The sequence below is a fragment of the Rhinopithecus bieti genome, unplaced genomic scaffold (assembly GCF_001698545.2).
Source record: "Rhinopithecus bieti isolate Rb0 unplaced genomic scaffold, ASM169854v2 scaffold_8, whole genome shotgun sequence".
Lineage (NCBI taxonomy): Eukaryota > Metazoa > Chordata > Mammalia > Primates > Cercopithecidae > Rhinopithecus > Rhinopithecus bieti.
The window spans coordinates 419,497-440,593 of record NW_016803211.1 but is presented as its reverse complement, the minus strand read 5'-3'; the positions used below and the strand labels follow the sequence as shown (position 1 = coordinate 440,593).

Here is a 21,097-nt window from a genome sequence, read left to right as displayed (position 1 = left end):
TTGCTGCATAACAGACCAACCCAAAATGTAGTGGCTTGAAACAACCACGTATTATTGCTGATGAGTGTCTGGATCAGCTAAGTGGTTCTGCTGAGCCATGCCAGGCTTAACTGATTCCAGCTGGATTCACTAATGTGCGTGAAGGTAACTACTGGATTAGCTAGGGACTGGCTGGTATAGGATGCCCTCAGCTGGGGTGGTTCATTTCTGTTCCATATTCTACAAAATGATATTCCATGCATGTTCACATGGCAGTGGTAGAAGAGAGTAAGAAGAAGCAGAAGCCATGAGGCCTCTGAGGCCTAGGCTCAGATTGAACACACCATCCCTTCCACTCCATTCTCTTGGCCAAATAGAGTCACAAGGCTGGCCTAGATTCAAGGGCAGGGGGAGGGGAAAGCCGATTCCATCTCCTGATGGAATAAGCTGCAAGGTCACATGGTCAATAGCATGAATACAGAGAGTGATAGAAAATTTGAGACTTTTCTGCAATGAACCAACCACAAATATCTTGGAATATTCCAGATCACCTAAGTTGTATGGTTTCCTCCAAAAACATGTTTCTCTTGCATATCTAGACTACCTTTGAAGATTTTTGAGTTCCCTTTAGTTTTACTTACGGAAAAATTCAGGAAACATGCTGTAGGGTTTTAAGATGGCATATAGAATTTTCAGTTTACCCAAGCAAGACAAATGACCATCTAAATCCAGTAAAAACCTATGTGCTTTTATTCCAAGTAACAACAGTACAAAGCTAATTCTACTTCTCCTCTTTTCATCTACTACGTCACTCACTGCTTGAAAGAAGAATCAACTAGACAGGAAGCTTTCTACTCCTGCCAGTTGGGTTTGGTAAGAGACCAGCCCAACAGCTGAGGGTCTGCCTTAAGGGAAGCCCTGTGGCCTCTACCAAAATGGAAGTACACATTGCCCTGGTGTTTTGTTTTGCAAATAAAAAATAAAAACATGTTATTAAAAGGAAACCCTCTAAATCAGAGATCACGGACAGTTTTTATCCTATATGCCAACTCCAGTTGGTTAACAGAAGCTTCCAGGAGTGTTATGTTGGAAATACTAGGCTTCAGGCAATTCTAACAAAATTAGTGTAGCACAAGAATTTTCCAGCAGTAAAATATGGTCACACAGTGATTCCCACCATTAGATTAAATTTACAGGGTAAAGTGATTCTCTTCTCCTGGGCCTCTTTCCCATTGTTTCTTTCCCTCTACTTCTACCTGGGCTGTTTTTGAGAAAGGCAAGTAGAGTAGGGTTTTAATCTGCTGTTGTGTTTTATCATAGGCTCTGGAAGATGGACACAACATGACATTTTTTGGCCTTTTCAAGTGTGTAGATGGTAAAGATCATGGAAGAACAAAGGCAGATCTACGATAAGGACAATCTGTTCCAAAGGTCAATATATTGGTTCAGACTAAATCTAAACTCAGGAGGAATTATCTAAAACCCAGAAATAATTCAAGAGTATCACAACAGAGCGCACACCCTTTGTGCTCACTCTAAGCCTACCTTGACACGTTTCTCAAGATAATATCATCTATCCACTGAGTTGAGAGGAGCCTGAAGCTAGATCTGGATGGTCAGGTTCTGCTTTAACTTAAGGAGAAACATCTCAGACCCATAACAAGGCTTATCAACGATGCAGCAATGCACATGGTATAGTGAAAAGAACACAAAACACAAGGGTTCAGATTCTGCCTTTGCAAGTTTTAACATTTCTCCCAGAATCTCAGAAGAGATGTGATACAACCATCTCAGGGTTTATGGTGAGAATATAATGGGCAAATACATAAAGCATCCAGACTAATAACTGGATCACATAGTTAGGGAGTCTAGATTCCCTAACTATAGCTATTATTATTAATTGCAAGGCAATAATAATAATTTATATGTAATAATATATACATTACATATAATAAATATATGTAATATATAATAATATAAATAATAATATAGCCATAGCAATAGCAAAAGTGAAGCAAATCAATTAAGTTTCTATTATGTGCTAGGAACTGGGTTCCATGCTCTATTAGAGAAAACCAAAATATAAAGACTGTTGTTTATCTTTGGGACATAGAGTCTGTTTGGAGACCAGGTGAGTATATATAAAATAAGTAAGAGCTGTAGAACAATATATGAAATACTCAACTGGACTCTGAGAACACTGAGAATCTAGGATCATTGCTTCTACCTCTTGTCAACATAACAAATTAGTTTCTCAAACTCATTGACATTTCCGTTTTCTTAGGACAGTTATTTGAAGTGACTCAATGATCCGAACCTGTTTCATCTGATCTTTCAATATTTTTATTTGTACTTTGAAGGTCGCCAAATCATTGTGTCCTGACAGATAAAACGAATGGGCCATCCTCAGCTAAAGAGAACGAGGCCACCACTCATCACCCTGTACCCCGTCTTGTACTTTACACATCATCATCACCCTGCAGCTGGTGTATCATGGGCCCTCAATGAGGTAGAATGAAAATGACAACAGGCCAAGGCCTGATGCTTTCAAAATTTTCCGCTAGATGCCAATGCTTTTGAAATATCATCCTTTCTTTCCATTACTTAGATGTCATTATGCAGGCAAAGCATGTTCTTAATTGCCCACAGTAGGCTAGAGGCAGGATACATTGTTCAACAGTAATTCATGTCCTATTAAATGTGAAAATTGGACTCACGTGATTCAGTCACTGCCTCACCCAGTTGCAAGGTGGAAAATGTATCTAAGCTAGCACCTTTGTGAACCATGGCAGGGAGGTGATCCCTGAGCCCCATCAAAAATCAGGAAACAATGACTGAAACATGAAGATGAAGGCCTTTGTCAGCTCATAAAGCAGAAGTGATTGCAATTAATTGCTGATAAAATATGAAAGAGTCTCTTGTTGCCAGAGATCAGGTGCCAAGACATAGTACAGCTCTTTCCTGAGAGCTTGGGAAAGACATGTCTCTGAACTGTGCTTGTGAGAAGGCCGATGAGTTGATCTGTGTTGTTTGTGTTTGAGGAGGAACAATACCGAGAGCCATAGAGGATGGAGAGGAATCCCAAAAGGTAGGCTCCCTCCCCAGGTTGACATGAACCACCCTGGCTAACATGGCTCTTCTAGCAGAAGGCTGCCTTTGAATGATTTCCCCAACCAAATCACAACAGGAACGTTGATGGTGAAAGAGCAAATCCCACAGGTGAGGTTATCACAAGAGTTAAAAAAAAAAGGGGGGGGGGGTAATAGGAGTAAACATTCACAACAAGCCTTTGGAATATAAGTTTTTGGAATACATTTTAGATGTTACTCATTCTAAGACGATATTTGATTAATCCAAATATACACAAAAAGGTAAAAACAGGTAGTAGTAAATGAATTTCTAGAAAAGGTGTTCAAAGGGTCTTTGAAGTCTAAAATATATGATCCCTAACAGTTCAGCCTCAGGTTCAGGATGTGTGTGTTTGTATATTCAGGGTGGGAGGGTCACTTACAGACATGATTTTTCTTCAGTACATCGAACTTCACAGTAGTTTAGAAAGTGATAAGAAATATACAAAGAATCAATATATACTAAGAAAATAACAATCTAAAATAAAGTTTAGAAATCAGATCATCTCACACCTGTAATCCCAGCACTTTGGGAGGCCAAGAGGGCGGATCATGAGGTCAGTGAGATCAAAGACCATCCTGGGCGAACACGGTGAACCCTGTCTCTACTAAAAATACAAAAAAAAAAAAAAAAAAAATTAAGCCAGCGTGGTGGCGGGTGCCTGAGTCCCAGCCACTGGGGAGGCTGAGGCAGAGAATGGCGTGAACCCGGAGGGGAGCTTGCCAGTGAACCGAGATCAAGCGCCACTGCACTCCAGCCTGAGCAACAGAGCAAGACTCCATCTCAAAAAAAAAAAAAAAAAGAATCAGACAGATCATATCAGATCTAATTTAATATTTCCTAAATGACTCAGGCAGTTGTTTCCTAAAATGGGTCATAGACTGAATACGTTGAAATTATCAGGGTGTCATCAAAATACTAATTCCCAGGCCTCCATCTACATTAACCAAGTGGGAGCTCTAGGAAAGAGGTTCAGAAGCTTACAGTTGCAGGGGCAGTGGCTCACTCCTGTAATGCCAGCACTTTGGGAGGCCAAGGCAGGAGGACTGCTTGAAACCAGGAGTTCAAGACCAGCCTAGGCAACATAGCAAGACCCAGTCTCTACAAAAATAAAATAAAATAAAGTAAAATAAAATAAAATAAATTAGCTGAGCATGGTGGTACATGCTTATAGCCCCTAGCTGCTAGGGAGGCTGAGGTGGGAGGATTGCTTGAGTTCAGGAGTTCGAGGCTACAGTGAGTTATAATCATACCACTGCACCCTACGGGACAAAGTGACACCCTGTCTCCTAAAAACAAAAAAAAAAAGTCCCCAAAGTGATTCTGACACAAAGCTTCATGTGTAAGTGACAGTTTTCAGTCTTGCAGCAACTAAATTCATAATTATGCCTTCAGTAGGAAAGAGCACAGGATGTGAGTCAGGGGAACTGGGCCCAGTTCAGCCTCTGCCTCTGAGACGCACTTATCCTACACTCCTGGTCTTTTAAGTGCAGTCTATGGACCAGCAGCATCAGCATCTCCAGGGAGCTTGTTAGAAATGCAGATTCTCACTCCTGCCCCTCACCTACTAAATCAGGGTCTCCAACTTAACAAGCTCTCCCTGTGGTTCCTGGGCACACTGAAGTCTGAGAAGAACTGTCTAGACCAAGTCTTTCAACCTCTCAGAGTTTCGTTTACAAACAGATGGACTTGAAGCAGATATCTAAATCCTCCTCCCAGACCTACTGGTGCATGCTGACATCAGAGTGAGGACACAGAGGGAACACAATAGAAAGTTCTGGATAGGATGCCAGAAAAAAGAGTGTGAGATTAGGTACACACACACACAGTTTTATAGAAACCATTTGTCTAGGAAAAATCCAAATCCCAAGACATACACACCCTCATATGAGATCCTGAGATTCTGCTCAAGCAGGAGCAGTCCCTTGCTGGGGATGGGAAACTGAGGAAGTGAGAAAGGTTGTGGACAACCCGACGCCCCAGGGCAAGTCCAAGGGAGAGGACAGACTGCAATCCAGGTGTCTGCACGCCCAGCCCTGGACCACCCTGTCTTGTTATCTCAGCTGCATCAGGAAAAATTAAGAAAATAAGAACAGGACATCATAACAAAGAAAGCAGGTGTTTATAGGGGGCGGTATATGGACGTCGCTCCTCAGTCCCATCCTAGAGCCTTATCAGTCTTTGGATTATTATTTCAACCTTATTAAAATTAGCATCATTAAAATTGAGCATTAGGGCCCCCATAGTCTGACAACCATTCTAGCCCTCCCTCCATCTCTTGGCCTGTATAGTTTCACTTTGGAGGAACCAGTGTCAAATAAATACATCCTGCTAGTTTCCAAGAGTCAGATTTCATGAGTTCTGTCACCTTTGCTTTCAAGATTCTAGAGCTCAGTTTCTCATTGTTTACCATTCTGTGGGCTCTGTAGGTAAGTTAATGTGTGTCCTTATTATGAAATTTCCATGTCAGGCACTCAGACATTTACACATGGGGTGATATACCAATGTGGATTCACTTACCCTTTCTAATTGCATAAGAAATTTATGAACATTAATAACATTCAACCCCATAGAAATATACAACATAAGAGATGACATTCCCTTTCCACACAGGTCCCCATTATGCTGTTACCACTAACAGCACAGCACCAATGTGCCATTGTTTTTAAATTTTTTGTGCAAGACTTTTTTAAAAATGAGCATACCACACATAATATTGTGCAAATTCTTTTCATTACTGTGTATCTTATGGCCATCTTTTTAAGTCAAGTTATAATGCTCTCTCTTCTTCCTCGTGTCTACATGGCATTTCAACATTTCCCCAAACATGAACCTATCCATGGACCCTTGGATTATTTCCAATTTTTCTCTATTACAAACTATGCTGCACATTTGAACGTGTAACACCAGGAGTGCCCACATGAAGTGGCAAGCTCTTTGGTATATTATGTTTGCAGATTGCTGATTTGTCTCCTGGTGCACCTTTCAGTCTTCAGCTGGAATAATGGTGGTGATGGAAGGTTGGATTTGTTGGAGGTATGAAGGTTTTGAAATTATGACCCTTTTTGTCTGAAAACCTTGCATGCACTCTGCAGGAGTCCATCTTTGCTACAGAGATCCCTTGCCCATACCACACACCCCTATCCCACACAGCCTCACCACTCATCCCATGGAGCCAGTTCCTTTATCCAACAAGTCTTCAGGTACCAGCAAGACAGACCTGGTCACTGCTCTGAAGGAGTCTATAGTCTAGAAAGGATGTTAGAGAAATAAACAGAAGAATAAGAATTTCAGATGGAGATACATGGTATGGAGAAAATATTACCAGGTCATGAGATGAACAATGACTAGAAGGGGTAACGGAGGCTTATTTTCAAAATCTTTTTTCACAGATAAAAATCACTTGGTTAAAAATTCTAAAAGTGTTAAAAATAAGTATAAAACCTTATGAAAGTCGATCTCCTGCCCTTGGGCCCTAAGAATCTACTTACCCTACCCTCTGAAAACCCTGACAACCAATGTTTCTTATGTAATCTTTGGAGATAATTTATATGTGTGTGTGTGAGAGAGAAAATGTGTGGGCAAATGTATAAATACATGTACACGTATCTTTTCCTATATTTTTATGCAAATGGTAGTTTCCATCTTACCTACCACTCTATCTTGCTTTTTCCACTTAATATATTTCAAATATTATTTCATTTCAATGTAATAAATGAATCATTTTCTATTCTTTTTTATAATTACATGGTATTTCACTGTGAAGATATCCTATAATTATATAGCCAGCCCTTTATTGAGAGACATTTACTGCATCATTCTTTTGCCAATCAATAGAACAATGAATATCTTGGATATATGTCAAATCATGTTTATGCAAGTGTATCTGTAGAAAAAGAAAACATGGATTCAGCAGGTCAAAAAGGATCTGCCAACTTGTATGGCAACAGGTAAGGACATTTTTTCTATAGAGGGCATGAAAGTAAATATTTTCAACTTTGCAGGATATGGAGTCTCTATCACAACTACTCAAACCTGCCGTTGGAGCACAAAAGCAGCCATAGACACAAATAAAGGAATGAACATGATTTTGTTCCAATAAAACTTAAGGCATGAAATTTGAATTTTACATAATTTTCATGTGTCACAAAGTGTTTTATTTTATTGATATATACTTACAGTATACAACATGATTGTTTTGATACACAAATGTATAGTGAAATGATTAACATGTTCAAACAAATTAACCTATGCATCACCTTCCATATCTACCGTGTGTGTGTGTGTGTGTGTGTGTGTGTGTGTGTGTGTAATAAGAGCATCTAAAATCTACTCTTAGCAAATGTTCAATATACAATACAATATAATATTATCTTGATTTTTTTTCAACTACTTAAAAATGGTTCTTAGGTCTTGGGCAGTACAAAAGCAAGCAGCAGGCTGGATTGAGCTTACAAGTCATCGTTTGCTAACTTCTGCCATTTACGTCCCCACCATTTGTATTTGAAAGCCTGTTTGTGCCAATACTGTGGCCAACATCAGGCATTATCAAACTTTTGAATCTTTGCCAATTTGACAGGTGAAATTGTATCTCATTTATGCTTTACTTTGCATTTCTCTTTGTAAAGCAATGTAAATGATCTTTCTTTGTGAACTTCCTTTTGTATAAACATGACTATTCTATTCTTTTTCTGCTATTTGTTTGATACTAGTCTTTTTCCTATCAGTTTGTGTGCCTCCTTAAAGAGTAGAGAAATTCACACTTTGACAAAATTGTAAATATTATTTCTGGCTTGTCATTTATCTTTGAACTTTGATGTTGGTGTTTTTTGCCAGGTGCAAATACTTTAATCAATCTTTCATTTTATGACTTATGGCTTTTCCCTCCTCTACAATTAAAAAATAATTTTTGCATGTTTTTGTATTTTCAGTATTTCCTTTTTTACATTAAATATTTTTTTCATTTGGAACTTATACTGTAGGGTGTGATGTGTTACTTAGTTGTCCTCATTCCCTGAATAATCTTTCTTTACTGATTTTAGATGTAAACTTTGCCTTATATTAAACTATTATATGTATTTAAGTCGATTTCTAAACTTTCAATTCTGTTCCAATGACATCTTTTTATTCTTATGCCTGTACCATGCTGTCTTAATGAATTTTTATAAGATTTAATAATAGACAAGATAGTTACTCCTTGCTACCCTTCTTTATCAGAATGTTACTAATTATTCTTGATTATATACCTCTCTACATAAACTTAGAATCAGTCTGATTTTTTCAAGTTATCTTTTATGTCTTCATATCTACACCCCAAATTGTTCATCCATGTCAAAATATTTTTACAAAACAACAGTTTATGACCTTACATGTAGTAAAAGTGTCAGATTACAAAGGGAAAGTGGAAATTACCCAAGGAAAAATGCTAGTCTGAAACACCTAGACATGAACCTTAATCAAGGAAAGACGATATAAATAATCTAATCCACACTAATTCTTATAATATAAATTGTTCTTCTCCATTTACTGAAAAAGAGGAATTGGCACTTATAGCACTTAACATAAAAGAATTTCCTAATGGTAAGAGGATAGGTGGGTGGGTGAATGGCCAGATGAGTGGGTGAGTGAGTGGGTGGATGGATGAATGGATGGATGGATGGATGGATGGATGGATGGATGGATGGATGAATAAATGCCAGATTACTTAGGGAGCTTGAATCTCTGCATGTCTTTTGTCCATTCCTCTCACAGAATCAAGCATTAATTCAATTCAACAACTTCAGGATTCCACTAAGGCATATGGAAAAACAAAATATCGGTTGGTTTTCCTTCTTAATTTATTTTCTTTATTAATGGAACAAAACCCAAAGCAAATCTTTAAAACTAAGATTTATTAAGGAAGAATGAATGTTGTTCTCCAGTGCTTTCTCTACTGTGGTTTCGCCTTAATTGATCTTTCTCCCACTGGATCATAATCCAACTGGCACAAAGTGTTGCTGCGGATGGAGAGAGAAAGTAAAAAACTTTATTTAAACCACTGATTAATTTTATATTTCCTAGCTGGCCTGTGCCATGTGTCATGGAAGGCAACAGAAGGGGTATGTGTGGTGGGGGTGGAGGTGGGTGGATATTTTGTTTGCTGAATTTTAACAAGACCATTTTGGTTTCCCCATGAAAACTGAAACATGAGCCCACTTCACTGACATATAGTCTCCACTGGAAACCCAGAGCTCAACAAAGAATCATTGCTCCAGCTTCTTCAAATTCGAGCCATTATCATATTTGTTAATCTCCCTTGCCGCTGTGTTGGAAACTCCTTGGACTAAAAGTAAATCAGCTCAGGTGGAGTTCTATTATAACCAGAACTCTCCTGGATGCTTCCATTTGCGACCCAAACTCTATAGTCATCCTTCCAGAGTTTGCTCTGCCTCAGAGCAGACCATAGTAATGAATGGTAAGAAATAGGAAGAGGCAAACTTGGCCAAGAAAACAATTTTTCATTGCTTCAGATGACTTGTCCTTCATTAGAGGGTCTGAAGCACATGCTCTAACTTCCACCCTAAAGATGTGGACATATTAAGACCAGGATTCTTTACTAAAAACACTTGCAATTTCTCCCTTAGGACATTTTTTCTGGAACAAAAGTGTTAGGAAGTTAATGCCCTCACAAGCAGCCCCCACCCAATGAGTGATGGCAATTGGTGGATAAATACCCCAACTTCCTCACCTCCCAGATGAGTTCACTCTGTGGTACATTTTATACACTGATTTCTAGAGTTCACCACTGGGATTTTGCTCCATTTGTCCACGTTGATATCTGAATAGCACTTCCCTGACTGCTTTCCTTTACCTCCCTGTCTCACTTTCCTGCCCCTCTGCTAAAGTTTCCTAGAATGATCTCCCTAGTAAACTACTTGCTCTGGACTCTTTCCATCTGTGTCTGCTTCTGGGGAAAACTCAACCAAGACAGGCTCTGTAACCCAGTACAGGGCTCTGAATACAGATTACTCTTTTTAAATTACAATACTCAAATAGTCAACACAGAAAAATTGGGTGTGGGTTTGTAATGGAGTTGAGAAGTGAATGCATAATATGAGGACAGATAACTCTTGTCTGCCCCTTCTGACCCTGTTCTCTCCCATTTTATTGCTCACTCATCATTTGCCCAAAGCCTCCAATCCAATCAGGCTGTCTGTTTTTGAAGTCCCAGACACGTATATGTATTCTCACCTCCGTGCTTTTGTGCATGCCATTCTCCACATCTGAAAGCCCTCCTACTCCTCTTCAACCTGTCCAGATGGTACCAATCCTTGAAGACCTGTCTCAAGCTTTGCCTCTTCCAAGATGTCTCTTGTGTCATCACTAAGAGAATCACAGCATAGGTAGCCTGTTATTCACAACTCACCACTTAATCATAGGCTTTTGTATAGCTTCTAACTACTGCATATGTGATTGTTCTTGTCTCCCTAATTAAAATGGACTTTCCTTGGGAATAATGATGACATTTTGTACCTCTCTACTCCTCTCAGGGCCTAAAATAGTCTGATAAGCACAATTACTTGTCAATGTATGATTTATGCTTTTAAGTAATAAAACAACATGTATGTGTATGCCCAATAGTAATGAATCATTCTTAATGATCTTCAGAAAGGCCTCTTTCCTCTTATGCAAACTGCCTGGCAGACAGTTATCAGAGCATCCTTCTTCGTGATCCTTTCCAGAAGTTCACAAAAGACAACAGGCCACAGCAACACCTTGGTTTATACACACAACTTCCCTGCACTGCTTTAAAGGCATAATAAAAGATAATGCTTCTCGATCATAAATAAAAAGTGCTTAAATGTAATTTTGACAAAATGTGTCCCAGGGGTGATTGAAGTCTTTTCCTCTCTGTTGTGACTGTAACCGTTATAATTAGGCAACCATAAAAGATTCAAAAGGGGAAACCTTTTAAAGGCTTACTCCAGGGCTTGATACCCTCCCCACTTTATTTTTCTTAGACCTAATGCTGAAGGAAAACAAACACTTATCAACGTACTAATGGTGTTTATTTCCCATCTGCCTTGGAAGGGTGGCAATGTGCCAAGCCCTGAGACAGTTCACCACAGCGCCAAGTGAGCTGAAGGCAGCCCCTCCATTCACTGTACCCACGGCTTCCACTTTGGGGGCCATGGAAAGGTTCAGGATCTCGAATTTACTTTTCCCACCTGTTTCACACTCTGTACCTTTGCCACACCTAAGCCGATTTTCCCAGGCGTGGTGTAGATCACATCACTTCCATTCTGCTTACGAAGTCACAGCCACCTTCATGCCCCTCTAGAAACAGCCCCATTGAAGTCAGTCGAGGAAACTCAGAAAGGCTCTTTGTTCCTGCTTTGCCCAGAGTCTGATTCCCAACTGCTCATGCCAGAGCTGCCCTAGCAGGGAAAAGGAAAGCTGTCAGCCATGAGATGGAGTCACACCCACCTCCTCACCTGTACCACACCGTCTCCCCCATGTTGCATCAGCAATGCCTTGGGAGCTGTGAAGAGCACCACTCGTGTTCCACCGCAAAGCTTTTCATCTTCCGGCAAGTCATCCCTCACCAAAGCAAAGTTCAATCGTCCTATTCAGGTGGGAGGTCCCTGAAAGATCCCAAGAGAAGAAGTGAGCATTTCCTGCTGTTTTTCTGTCTCCTTTCCAAGCAGCAAAGCATACAGAGGAAGTAGCTTGACTTTCTCCTCTCCTTTCTCCAAGTCTTAGCATTTTTGGCACTGACATGGGAGCCTACGCCCAAAGCAATCATGTCTACAGCAAGATTATACTTCAGTGGTGATATAATTCTTAATGGCACCTCAGTGTATCAGCTGTTCCAGTGCGTCTTATAATCCACTGCATCTGAAACCTCCCAAGTTCTTGACATTGGTCTTCCTCATGATGACTCTAAAAGACAAGCAGTAATTAGGTAACAAAATATAATATCCTTTTAGATAAAGTTCAACTCATTTGTAAGGGGCTTTCAGTGATTGGGGTGAACATGCAGCTCATCTCTATTTTTGCTAAAAATCCTCTCAACACACGAGAGTCATAAAAGGATATGGCTGAGAAAGTTTTAGTTGCAATCGTTCATTTCATTTGTTTAGAGCTGCTTTTTTTTTTTTTTTTTTTTTCCAAATCCATTATTTTAGTTGATTTTCAGATGAATAGGCAGGATGACTTAGTAGTTAGGAATGCTGGTTCCAGATGCCCGAGCTTGAATCCTGGCTCAAAGCCTTACTGGCTTTATGACATTGATCAAGTCACCTACCTCCCACCCCATGTCTCTACTTTCTTATCTATAAAATGTGAATAGCTCATAGAGTTGAATTTTTTAAAGCATATATGTATGTATACATTATATATACATAAAGAGAGAGAGAGAGAACACACACATTTGAAACTATGCCTGGAACACAGCAAGTGCTAAATAATTATTCTAGTTAAGAGCCAAGAAAATAAAAGGTTAGCAGATTCCATGCCTGGCCTAAGCTATTCTTTCAGTGAGGAGGTCGGATATTGCCTTAGCTTGGGCTCCCTCAAAAGCAAACTCTGAGAGCAGCATTTGGGCACAAGTAACTTACATGGGAGCTGAAACCCCAGTAGAGGTAGGGAAGGAAGGGAGGCCATTAAGCTGTGTTTATGAGCAGTTTACTTCTGCAGGAAACTGGGCACAATCTTACCTGGCACCCCTTGAAGTGACTGTGCAGAACATACCACGTACCACAGAACTGTCCCTATGAGGCTGAAGGGAGCTGGGGAATTTATCACCAACTCTATCCCCCATTGTTGAGAGGTATCTCTGGGGCTGGAACTTTGCTACGGTGTCTTCCAGACTGCTCCATGCATAGGTGAAGCATCCTCCGGGCATCATATGCATTCGGGCTTAAGGACACAGAAAGCCATCAGCACATACTTGGTCTATCTGCAAGTGACTTCCTGGTATGGCCAAAGGAATACAAGCAGGACAATGACAGCAGTGAACACAGGAGTACAATGCAAGTCTTAAAGTTCCTTGACCATCTTGTGCATTCAGACAGAACCAAAGCCAAAGGAACTCACCCAGGGAGGACCTATCCTAAATTAATTTCTGGAAAAGGATACTGTACCATCTTTCCTCGTAACTCATTCCAAAGCTTATCAGACTTTATGACATCTGTATATACCTCAAAATCCCTTGAGATCTTTTCTTCTACATTAATTTCCATCAGAGAGAAAGAATAAGTCTGATAATATATTTTCATTCATAAAATAAAAAGTTTAAAAAAGGACATGACATGGCTTTAGACCCTGCTAGGTATACAGAAAAGAATGTTCTCTGAGCTTAAATGTTGAACTCTAAAAATGTGAAAACCTATTTGAAAATGCCTACCTTCAAATATGTTGACCCCTCTGTACAGGAGTCACTCTAGACATATGCTTCCAGAGTTGTAATTTTGGAAAAACTAAAGTTTTGCACAACTATCTTCAAGTTGACAAGCTTACGCTTCAAAGACAGAATGTGCACCTGAGCCCTTGAAGGCAAAAACCAAACAAAAGTCCTTAACTTTTATTAAATACCTTCTCTCTGCTCTTTCCCATTCCTCCAGAGACAGCTTTCATTTTACCTTATCATCTTTCTATCCAAAGGCAAAAGAAATTCCAAAATCAATTCATAAAGGCAAGAACTTGTATCCACCATCCATTTCTAAATAAAGAAGGAAGGAATACCAAAGCAAAACAACCACACCTATTATAACTGCTTTCTTTGACTTCTAGCCAAATCTTCTTAATATGGACAAGATACAGTAAGTGACAAGGAGATCGTAGAATCTGGCTTTTATTTAGAATGTTGGTTAAGCCCACTTGCAAGTAGGCATCTTTACATCTTTTCATGTGGAGGGCTTATTTTCTCTATATTTGGGCAGAGCCCACTGAAGTAACCAAAACCACTACCTCTGATGAGGAGCTGTAATGTAGAACAGAGAAAGTCTTAGTCGAGGTAACTGAGGCCAAAGATCCACAATGAAACTGTACTGTATTATTTCATTTTTCAAACTTACACATTCTCCTACACCCCTTTCTTTGGGTATGATTTATGTTCAGTTGATTTTGTTACAGGTCTGGAATGTTTACACAAAGGCTTAATAGACATTTACTTTGGAAGTTACATTGTGAGATAGAATCAAGGAATTGGCCCATTGCCGGAGTCAGAATGAGAGGCCACCTGGAAGTTAATGATCACTTTGCAAAGACCAGAGGCCTGTAACAGAAGGTTCTAGAAAAGTAGAGACTTCATGTAATAACACATTATGCTCACACATCCATCTTCGGAATGACTGAAGAGAAACTCATGTTTCTTAGAGACATCAACTGATAGAGACGTCCAGGACACAATTATTCAATACCTTCATACTTTAATGTCATATTTTGTGCTCTACTTTACAGTTTATATATGCTTTTATATAACATTTAAAATAATGCTATCCAAAATGATTCCTGTAACCCCATTTATCAAATAATCTGCTTTACATATTTCATTCATGCTGAATTTACCCTTGAGGCAAATATAAAAGAATTACAACTTTCACTTTACAGATGAGGAAACTGAGACTCAGAAAGGATCAGCAACCTACTTGCTCAAGATTACATCATGCATAAGTGGCAAAAACCACAGTCCCTTCAGTAATTTCGCCACTATTCTACAGTTGTTTTGTTTAAGCTATTTGCTTTTTCTATGATTCAACAGAACCCACAAATACTTATCAAGAAGCATTAACATCACTGGGCTGAGCATAGTGAAGGATAAAAGTAAATGTAATCTCCTTAAGATTATAACCTAATTTGGGAGAAAGGCCTATTTCTTGAAGTGGCTTGTTTTTATATTCAGAGATTTCTTTCTAAGAAATTATCTGTAATACACAGGGCATTGACAACTAAACAAGTCAATATATGTTACATCCTTCCATATGGCTTAGTATGAAAAAAGAACGCTTTAAACAAAGTGCTCAAAGGAATTCTTTTTTAATTTTAGTTTTTACTTTAAGTTCTGTTGCAGGATGTGCAGGTTTGTTACATAGGTAAACATGTGCCATGGTAGTTTGTTGCACTTATCAACCCATCACCTAGGTATTAAGCCCAGCATGCACTCGCTGTTTTTCCTAATGCTCTCCCTCCCCGCACCCCACCTCTCAACAGGCCCCAGTGTGTGTTGTTCCCCTCCTTGTGACCATGTGTTCTCATTGTTCAGCTCCCACTTATAAGTGAGAACATGCAGTGTTTGATTTTCTGTTCCTGTGTTAGTTTACTGAGACTAATGACTTCCAACTCCATCCAAGTCCCTGCAGAGGACATGATCTTGTTTCAAAGGAATCCTTCTTAATAAAATGATATTTGACAGACATCTGAAGAAGGTAAAAGAGCAGGCTATGCACATATCTGGAGAAACACCAGTTCAGAAAAAGCAAACAGCAAGAACAAATTTCCTAAGGTAGAAATACGTTTGACTTCTTTGCAAACAGCAAGGAGACCAATTTGGCTACAGTAGGACTAGGAAGAGATGGCATAGAGGAGAGGTGAAGGATGCCTGGTCATGTTGGACCTTATGTGCCATAGGAAGGGATTTGACTTTGACTCTAAGTAAGATGAGATGCCCTTGGAGGATTTTGAATAGATAAGTGACATGGTCTGGCTTTTGTTTTAAAAGGAATCATCCTGGCTTCTTTGTGAAAGAGTATAGAGGGACAAAGGCTGAAACAGAAATACCAGCCTTGAGAGATGGCGATGGACATGGTGAGACATGGTTGGATTCAAGATGTATTTTGAAGACAGTTTCCATGGGATTTTGTGGTGAATGGGATGTTAGGTGGGAGAGACAGAGAGGAGTCAATGATTGCTCCAGGTTTTTTCAGCTTGAGCACCTAGAAGGATGGAGTTGCCACAACTGAGATGGACAAGACAAGGGGTGGAACAGATTATGAAGTTTTAATCAGAAGGTCATTTTCTGTCTCATGAAGTTTGAGATACCCATTACATACCTAAGTAGGGGTATTGAAAAGACATTTGAATGTACAAATACGGAGTTTAAATGAGAGATCTGAGATGGAGATATAAATTTAGGCAACATAAGATATTTAAAGCCATGAGACTGAATGAGATCATCCAAAACATGAGTGAGAGTGAAGAGGGTCAAGATCTGAACTGTGGGTGGGACAGCTCAACTTTTAAAGGTTGAGGAGGTCAGGAGAAACCAACAGAGAACATCAAGAGAGGAAAGTCAGTGAAATAGGAAGAGAGTAAAGAGAAAAGAGAGGATATGTCCACAATAAAAGATTTATGCAAGAAAGCTCACAGTGGCTTAATTCATAATACCCCCAGGATGAGAGCAACACAAATATCCATCAGCAGGAAAATAAATAAACAAGTCATGGGATACAAGTCACACAAGGGAATAACACTCAGCAATGCAAAAGAATAAACAATTGCTACCCACAACAACACGGATGACTCTCCAGATATAATAAAACAGACACAAAAGAGGACTCACTCTATGATTCCACTGATGTGAAGTTCAAAGAAAGGCAAAACTACTCCATAGGAATAGAGGTCAGAACAGTGGTTTCTTCTGTAGTGGGAGGGGTAGGTATTGACTAGAAATGGTATTCTAGTGAACTTTCTAGAGGAATAGAAATGTTCAATATCTTGATCCAGGTGGTGGTTGGACAGGTAGATCATACACAGAAATGCATCAAGTCATAGCCTCAAAATATATGCATTTTGCTGTAGCTAAATTATCCTTCAATAATAAACACAAGGGGGGAAGGAAGGAGAGCATGAAAATGGTGTCCTATGCTATAGAATAGCATAAGACTCCTTGTCCCCCAGCCCCCAATAGGCCCAGTGTGATTGTTCCCCTCCCTGTGCCCCTATGTTCTCATTGCTCAACTTCCACTTATGAGTGGGAACATGCGGTGTTTGGTTTTCTGTTCCTGTGTTAGTTTGCTGAGAATAATGGTTTCCAGCTTCATCCATCTCCCTGCAAAGGACATGAACTCATTCTTTTTTATGGCTGCATAGTATTCCATGGCACATATATACCACATTTTCTTTATCCAGTCTATCATTGATGGGCATTTGGGTTGGATCCAAGTTTTTGCTATTGTCAATAGTGCTGCAATAAACATATATGCACATGTATCTTTATAGTAGAATGATTTATAATCCTTTGGGTATATACCCACCAACAGTGTAAAAGCATTCCTTTGGGAGGTTGAGGCGGGCAGATCATGAGGTCAGGAGTCCGAGACCAGCCTGGCCAATATGGTGACACGCCATCTCTACTAAAAATACAAAAATTAGCCGGGTGTGGTGGCGCACCTGTAGTCCCAGCTATTCAGGAGGCTTAGGCAGAAAAATCACTTGAATCCGGGAGGTGGAGGTTGCAGTGAGCCGAGATTTGTGCCACTGCACTCCAGCCTGGTGACAGAGCAAGATTCTATCTTTCAGGGGGGAAAAAAGGCGTCCTTATTTTTCCACAAAATACTGACAGGTTGATGGGTGCAGCAAACCACCATGGCACATGTATACCTACATAACAAACCTGCACATCCTGCACATGTATCCCAGAACTTAAAGTATAATAAAAATAAATAAATAAAATAAAATATATATTCTACAGTAAAAAAAAAAAAAAAAAGTAGCACAAGAATAGTGTAAATTGTCTCTGCCCGTGAAGAGCTTACTTATCAGACTGAAAATTGGAAATGCATAGATTTCCTCTTCTAAATTATTATCTTTTTACACTCTTTCTACAGAGCATCCTCTTGCTCTTCCCCTTAACTATGACCATTTCAACCAATTGTCTCAGCAACCACAGCCTCAGGTCTGCTCTGCTAGGCCACTGGCCCCCAAGTACCTTAGAGGATGTAGGAGATAATGTTAAACATGTTGTCTTGGTAACCGATGCTTTTGCCTGGTGGCCCTGGCTCCGTCCTCCTCTATGCCCTGCCCTCAAACTTTCCACTGCACTCCCAGGTTGATGACCTGACCCTTCCAGCTCCTCTCTGCTATGCCCTCCAGTGATTGTGCTGTGCCCCCCACCAAACAAATTCTCCTCCCTCTCATACACTTCCACCCTACTTCTTATTCTGAACTTGCACAGTTGTTTCCACCTCATGTTTAGCAGGTCTCAAGGGTTCTAACTCATGGTCTTGCTTAAATCTTAAATCCCTGCCACCTCATTGTCACTTGGATGAGGCACCCTGATAGGTTTCCCAGGACAACTACAAAAACTCCTTCATGGATGGAGAATTCTTCCCCAACTCCAAGACCTTTTAAGTTAGTTGGGATTTATCAGGTTGTTAATCACTTAAGTCAAAACTTTATAGTCAGGGTTTAGGATACCCTCCATCAGAAAGCAGAGAAGGGAGAGGGGTTTCCACTGAAAACAGGATCACAAATTGGATAAATATTTGCTCCTAGTTGGAACATTGCGCCCAATGGCAAAGTGAGCTCTTTTCTCCTGGTAAGATGTCCCTCACTTGAACAAACTGTTTTGGCTGATAGATTTTTATTTTCAAAGAACCAAGAAGATTAGGCCAGGTGCAGGCCTGTAATCCCAGCACTCTGGGAGGCCAAGAAGATTAGACTGGACTCACACCTGTAATCCCAGCACTTTGGGAGACCAAGGCAGGTAGATCACCTGAGGCTGGGAGTTTGAGACCAGCCTGGCCAATATGGTGAGAACCCATCTACTAAAAATACAAAAATTAGCTGGGTGTGGTGGCAAGCACCTGTAGTCCCAGCTACTTGGGACGATGAGGCAGAAGAATTGCTTCAACCCAGGAGGCGAACTGAGATCACACCGCTGCACTCCAGCCTGGGCTACAGAGAGAGATTGCGTCCAAAAACAAACAAACAAAACAAGGAGCCAAGAAGATTATACTTCAGAGGCAGTTCTGAAAGCAGTCACTTCTAGGCAAGAATTAAAAATGCTTCAGAAGCTGACATGTGATCCCTTCCTGGAATGGGGCTCCCAGGTTGACCCCTGCCCAAACTCTATCCGCCACATCACCCCACTCCCAACTCCCTGCCCAGGGTCCCAGGGCAGTCACAGGGCAACAGATCACAACAGTGTTACGCTGGGCTGACTCAGCTTTTCCACAAGGGAAGTTACAGAAGAACCTGGCTTAGGACTTAGACCAAGTAGTGAAAAGGAAGGAATGACGAAAGCTGGTGAGGCTTCTGCAACTTGGGTTACTGCCCTTGGATTGCTTCCAGGACTGACTTTGTGGGTACGAGACTCAAACTGCCACACAGAGCCCCATGCTCAAAGGGGTCCCATGCTTGGTTTAATTCTCTGCTGTCACTGTCTTGAAATTGTAATAATTTTTTAACAAGGGCCCACATTTTTATTTTGCACTGGGTCCTGCAAAAAAATTATGTAGCTGATACTAATTGTTTCAACTCAGTTATTGGCAAACTAAACATCACTGGTTATTTTTATATACTCTACCTTGAGCCTTCTCTTCAGTAGATTGAAGTTGATAAACTGAGAGTTATAGACCCACATTCAAACGTCTATGGAAACCACTGTTTTCAATGTGTAATTGGAAGAAGATAAGTCAGTTGGATTTCTAGACTGGGACATTCTTCCCCAAAACTGGAGAAATAAGGAAACATCTACAAGTTGAAGGTCAAGATGATGAGTAAGAATGTATTGAAAAGTAAGACTTCAAATAAAATTTTCATCCCTGGCTTGAAGATGACATTAAACACAAACTTACTGCTACGAAAATATCAATCAGTTATAATGCCAAATAGCTGAAAAATACACATAACTTAAAAACTCCCCAATCCATCATTTATCAGAGGTAAGTTCTGGTAACACAGCCAGGTTGGGTCACAAACCAAATAATGGCAGTGGCACAATGAAATAAAAAGAGGAATCTGGGTAATCCATTGAATAATAGTTGCTTCTCTCAACTCCTCCAAATAACTAAGGGATGTGTTTCCAGAGAGATCTATCTTATCCCTGAGTAATACTCAAATTTTCTGTGTTCTCAGAACTCTAAACTCTCTCCCCCTCAGTAAAGTCTTCTCTGGCTATTTAAAAGCAATTCAGAGTTTTATCTTTCAACTATCTCCCCTTTTCAATAAATATCTGTGCATTGAAAGGCTCTTCTGGCCTTGTCAGCATCAGCGTCAAAGGGGGCTGGGGCAGAGTAAACACACAAGGTGGACCTTGGTAGCCAGGCTCCACGCCTGGCTGTAACCCTTTCTTTTTATCATCCACAGTATACTTACTCCTTGTCTTGGAATTCACCACAGCAGCCAGCCTTCTCCTCCAGCTCTGTTTCCTCCCCTGCCTCCTCACTCTCAAAGATGACCTCTCCACCTACTTCCTTGGGAAAATTGAGAACATCTGATGAGAACTCCCACAAGTTTCCTCCCAAACTCCTTAAGTTTTCTTTGGACCATCACCCAAACTTTCTTCCTTCCCGCCCATCTTGGAAGAAACATTCCCTGACACATGGGCAGGTTAACCCCTTCACCTGCCTCCTACCATGACCATGCAGGGGCTTCCCTTTGATGATAAGGGTCTCTGTTTTCTCCTTCCACTGGCTACTTGTCCAGTTCCTCAACATGGGCTCAAATATTGTCATTCAAAAATAAACACACAAACACCAATGACACTCTCCACTCTCTTGCCTTCCTTTTTCTACCAGTCCATAGGGTCCACTTCCCTTTCTCTCTCTATGCCTTCAGTAAAACAAAATACTGTCTCATCTAGCACTAAATTTAGAAGGCATCAAATAAATGTGAGACCCATTTCTCGATAGCCTTGAAATACAGTTTGAAACCAAGTAGTGTGATGCCTCCAAGTTTTTTCTTTTCCCTCAAGATTGCCTCAGTTGTTTGGGGTTTTGTGTGGTCCCATGTGAATTTTAGAATTTTTTTCCAGTTCTGTGAAAAATGATATCAGATTTTGATAGGG

At 40.2% G+C, this 21,097-nt stretch overlaps 2 long non-coding RNA genes across 2 annotated transcripts; both read right to left on the bottom strand.

The window, feature by feature from the left end:
- Positions 1-9,028: 9,028 nt before the first annotated feature.
- LOC108527688 (uncharacterized) lies at positions 9,029-11,521 on the bottom strand. Its single transcript, XR_001884893.1, has 3 exons — positions 11,334-11,521; positions 10,339-10,470; positions 9,029-9,104 (listed from the first exon to the last, which is right to left on the bottom strand). It is a non-coding gene; the product is annotated as an uncharacterized LOC108527688 (long non-coding RNA).
- A 79-nt stretch (positions 11,522-11,600) lies between these two features.
- Positions 11,601-20,470, bottom strand: LOC108527684 (uncharacterized). Its single transcript, XR_001884891.1, has 4 exons — positions 20,407-20,470; positions 12,807-13,062; positions 11,942-12,030; positions 11,601-11,732 (listed from the first exon to the last, which is right to left on the bottom strand). It is a non-coding gene; the product is annotated as an uncharacterized LOC108527684 (long non-coding RNA).
- Positions 20,471-21,097: the final 627 nt, after the last annotated feature.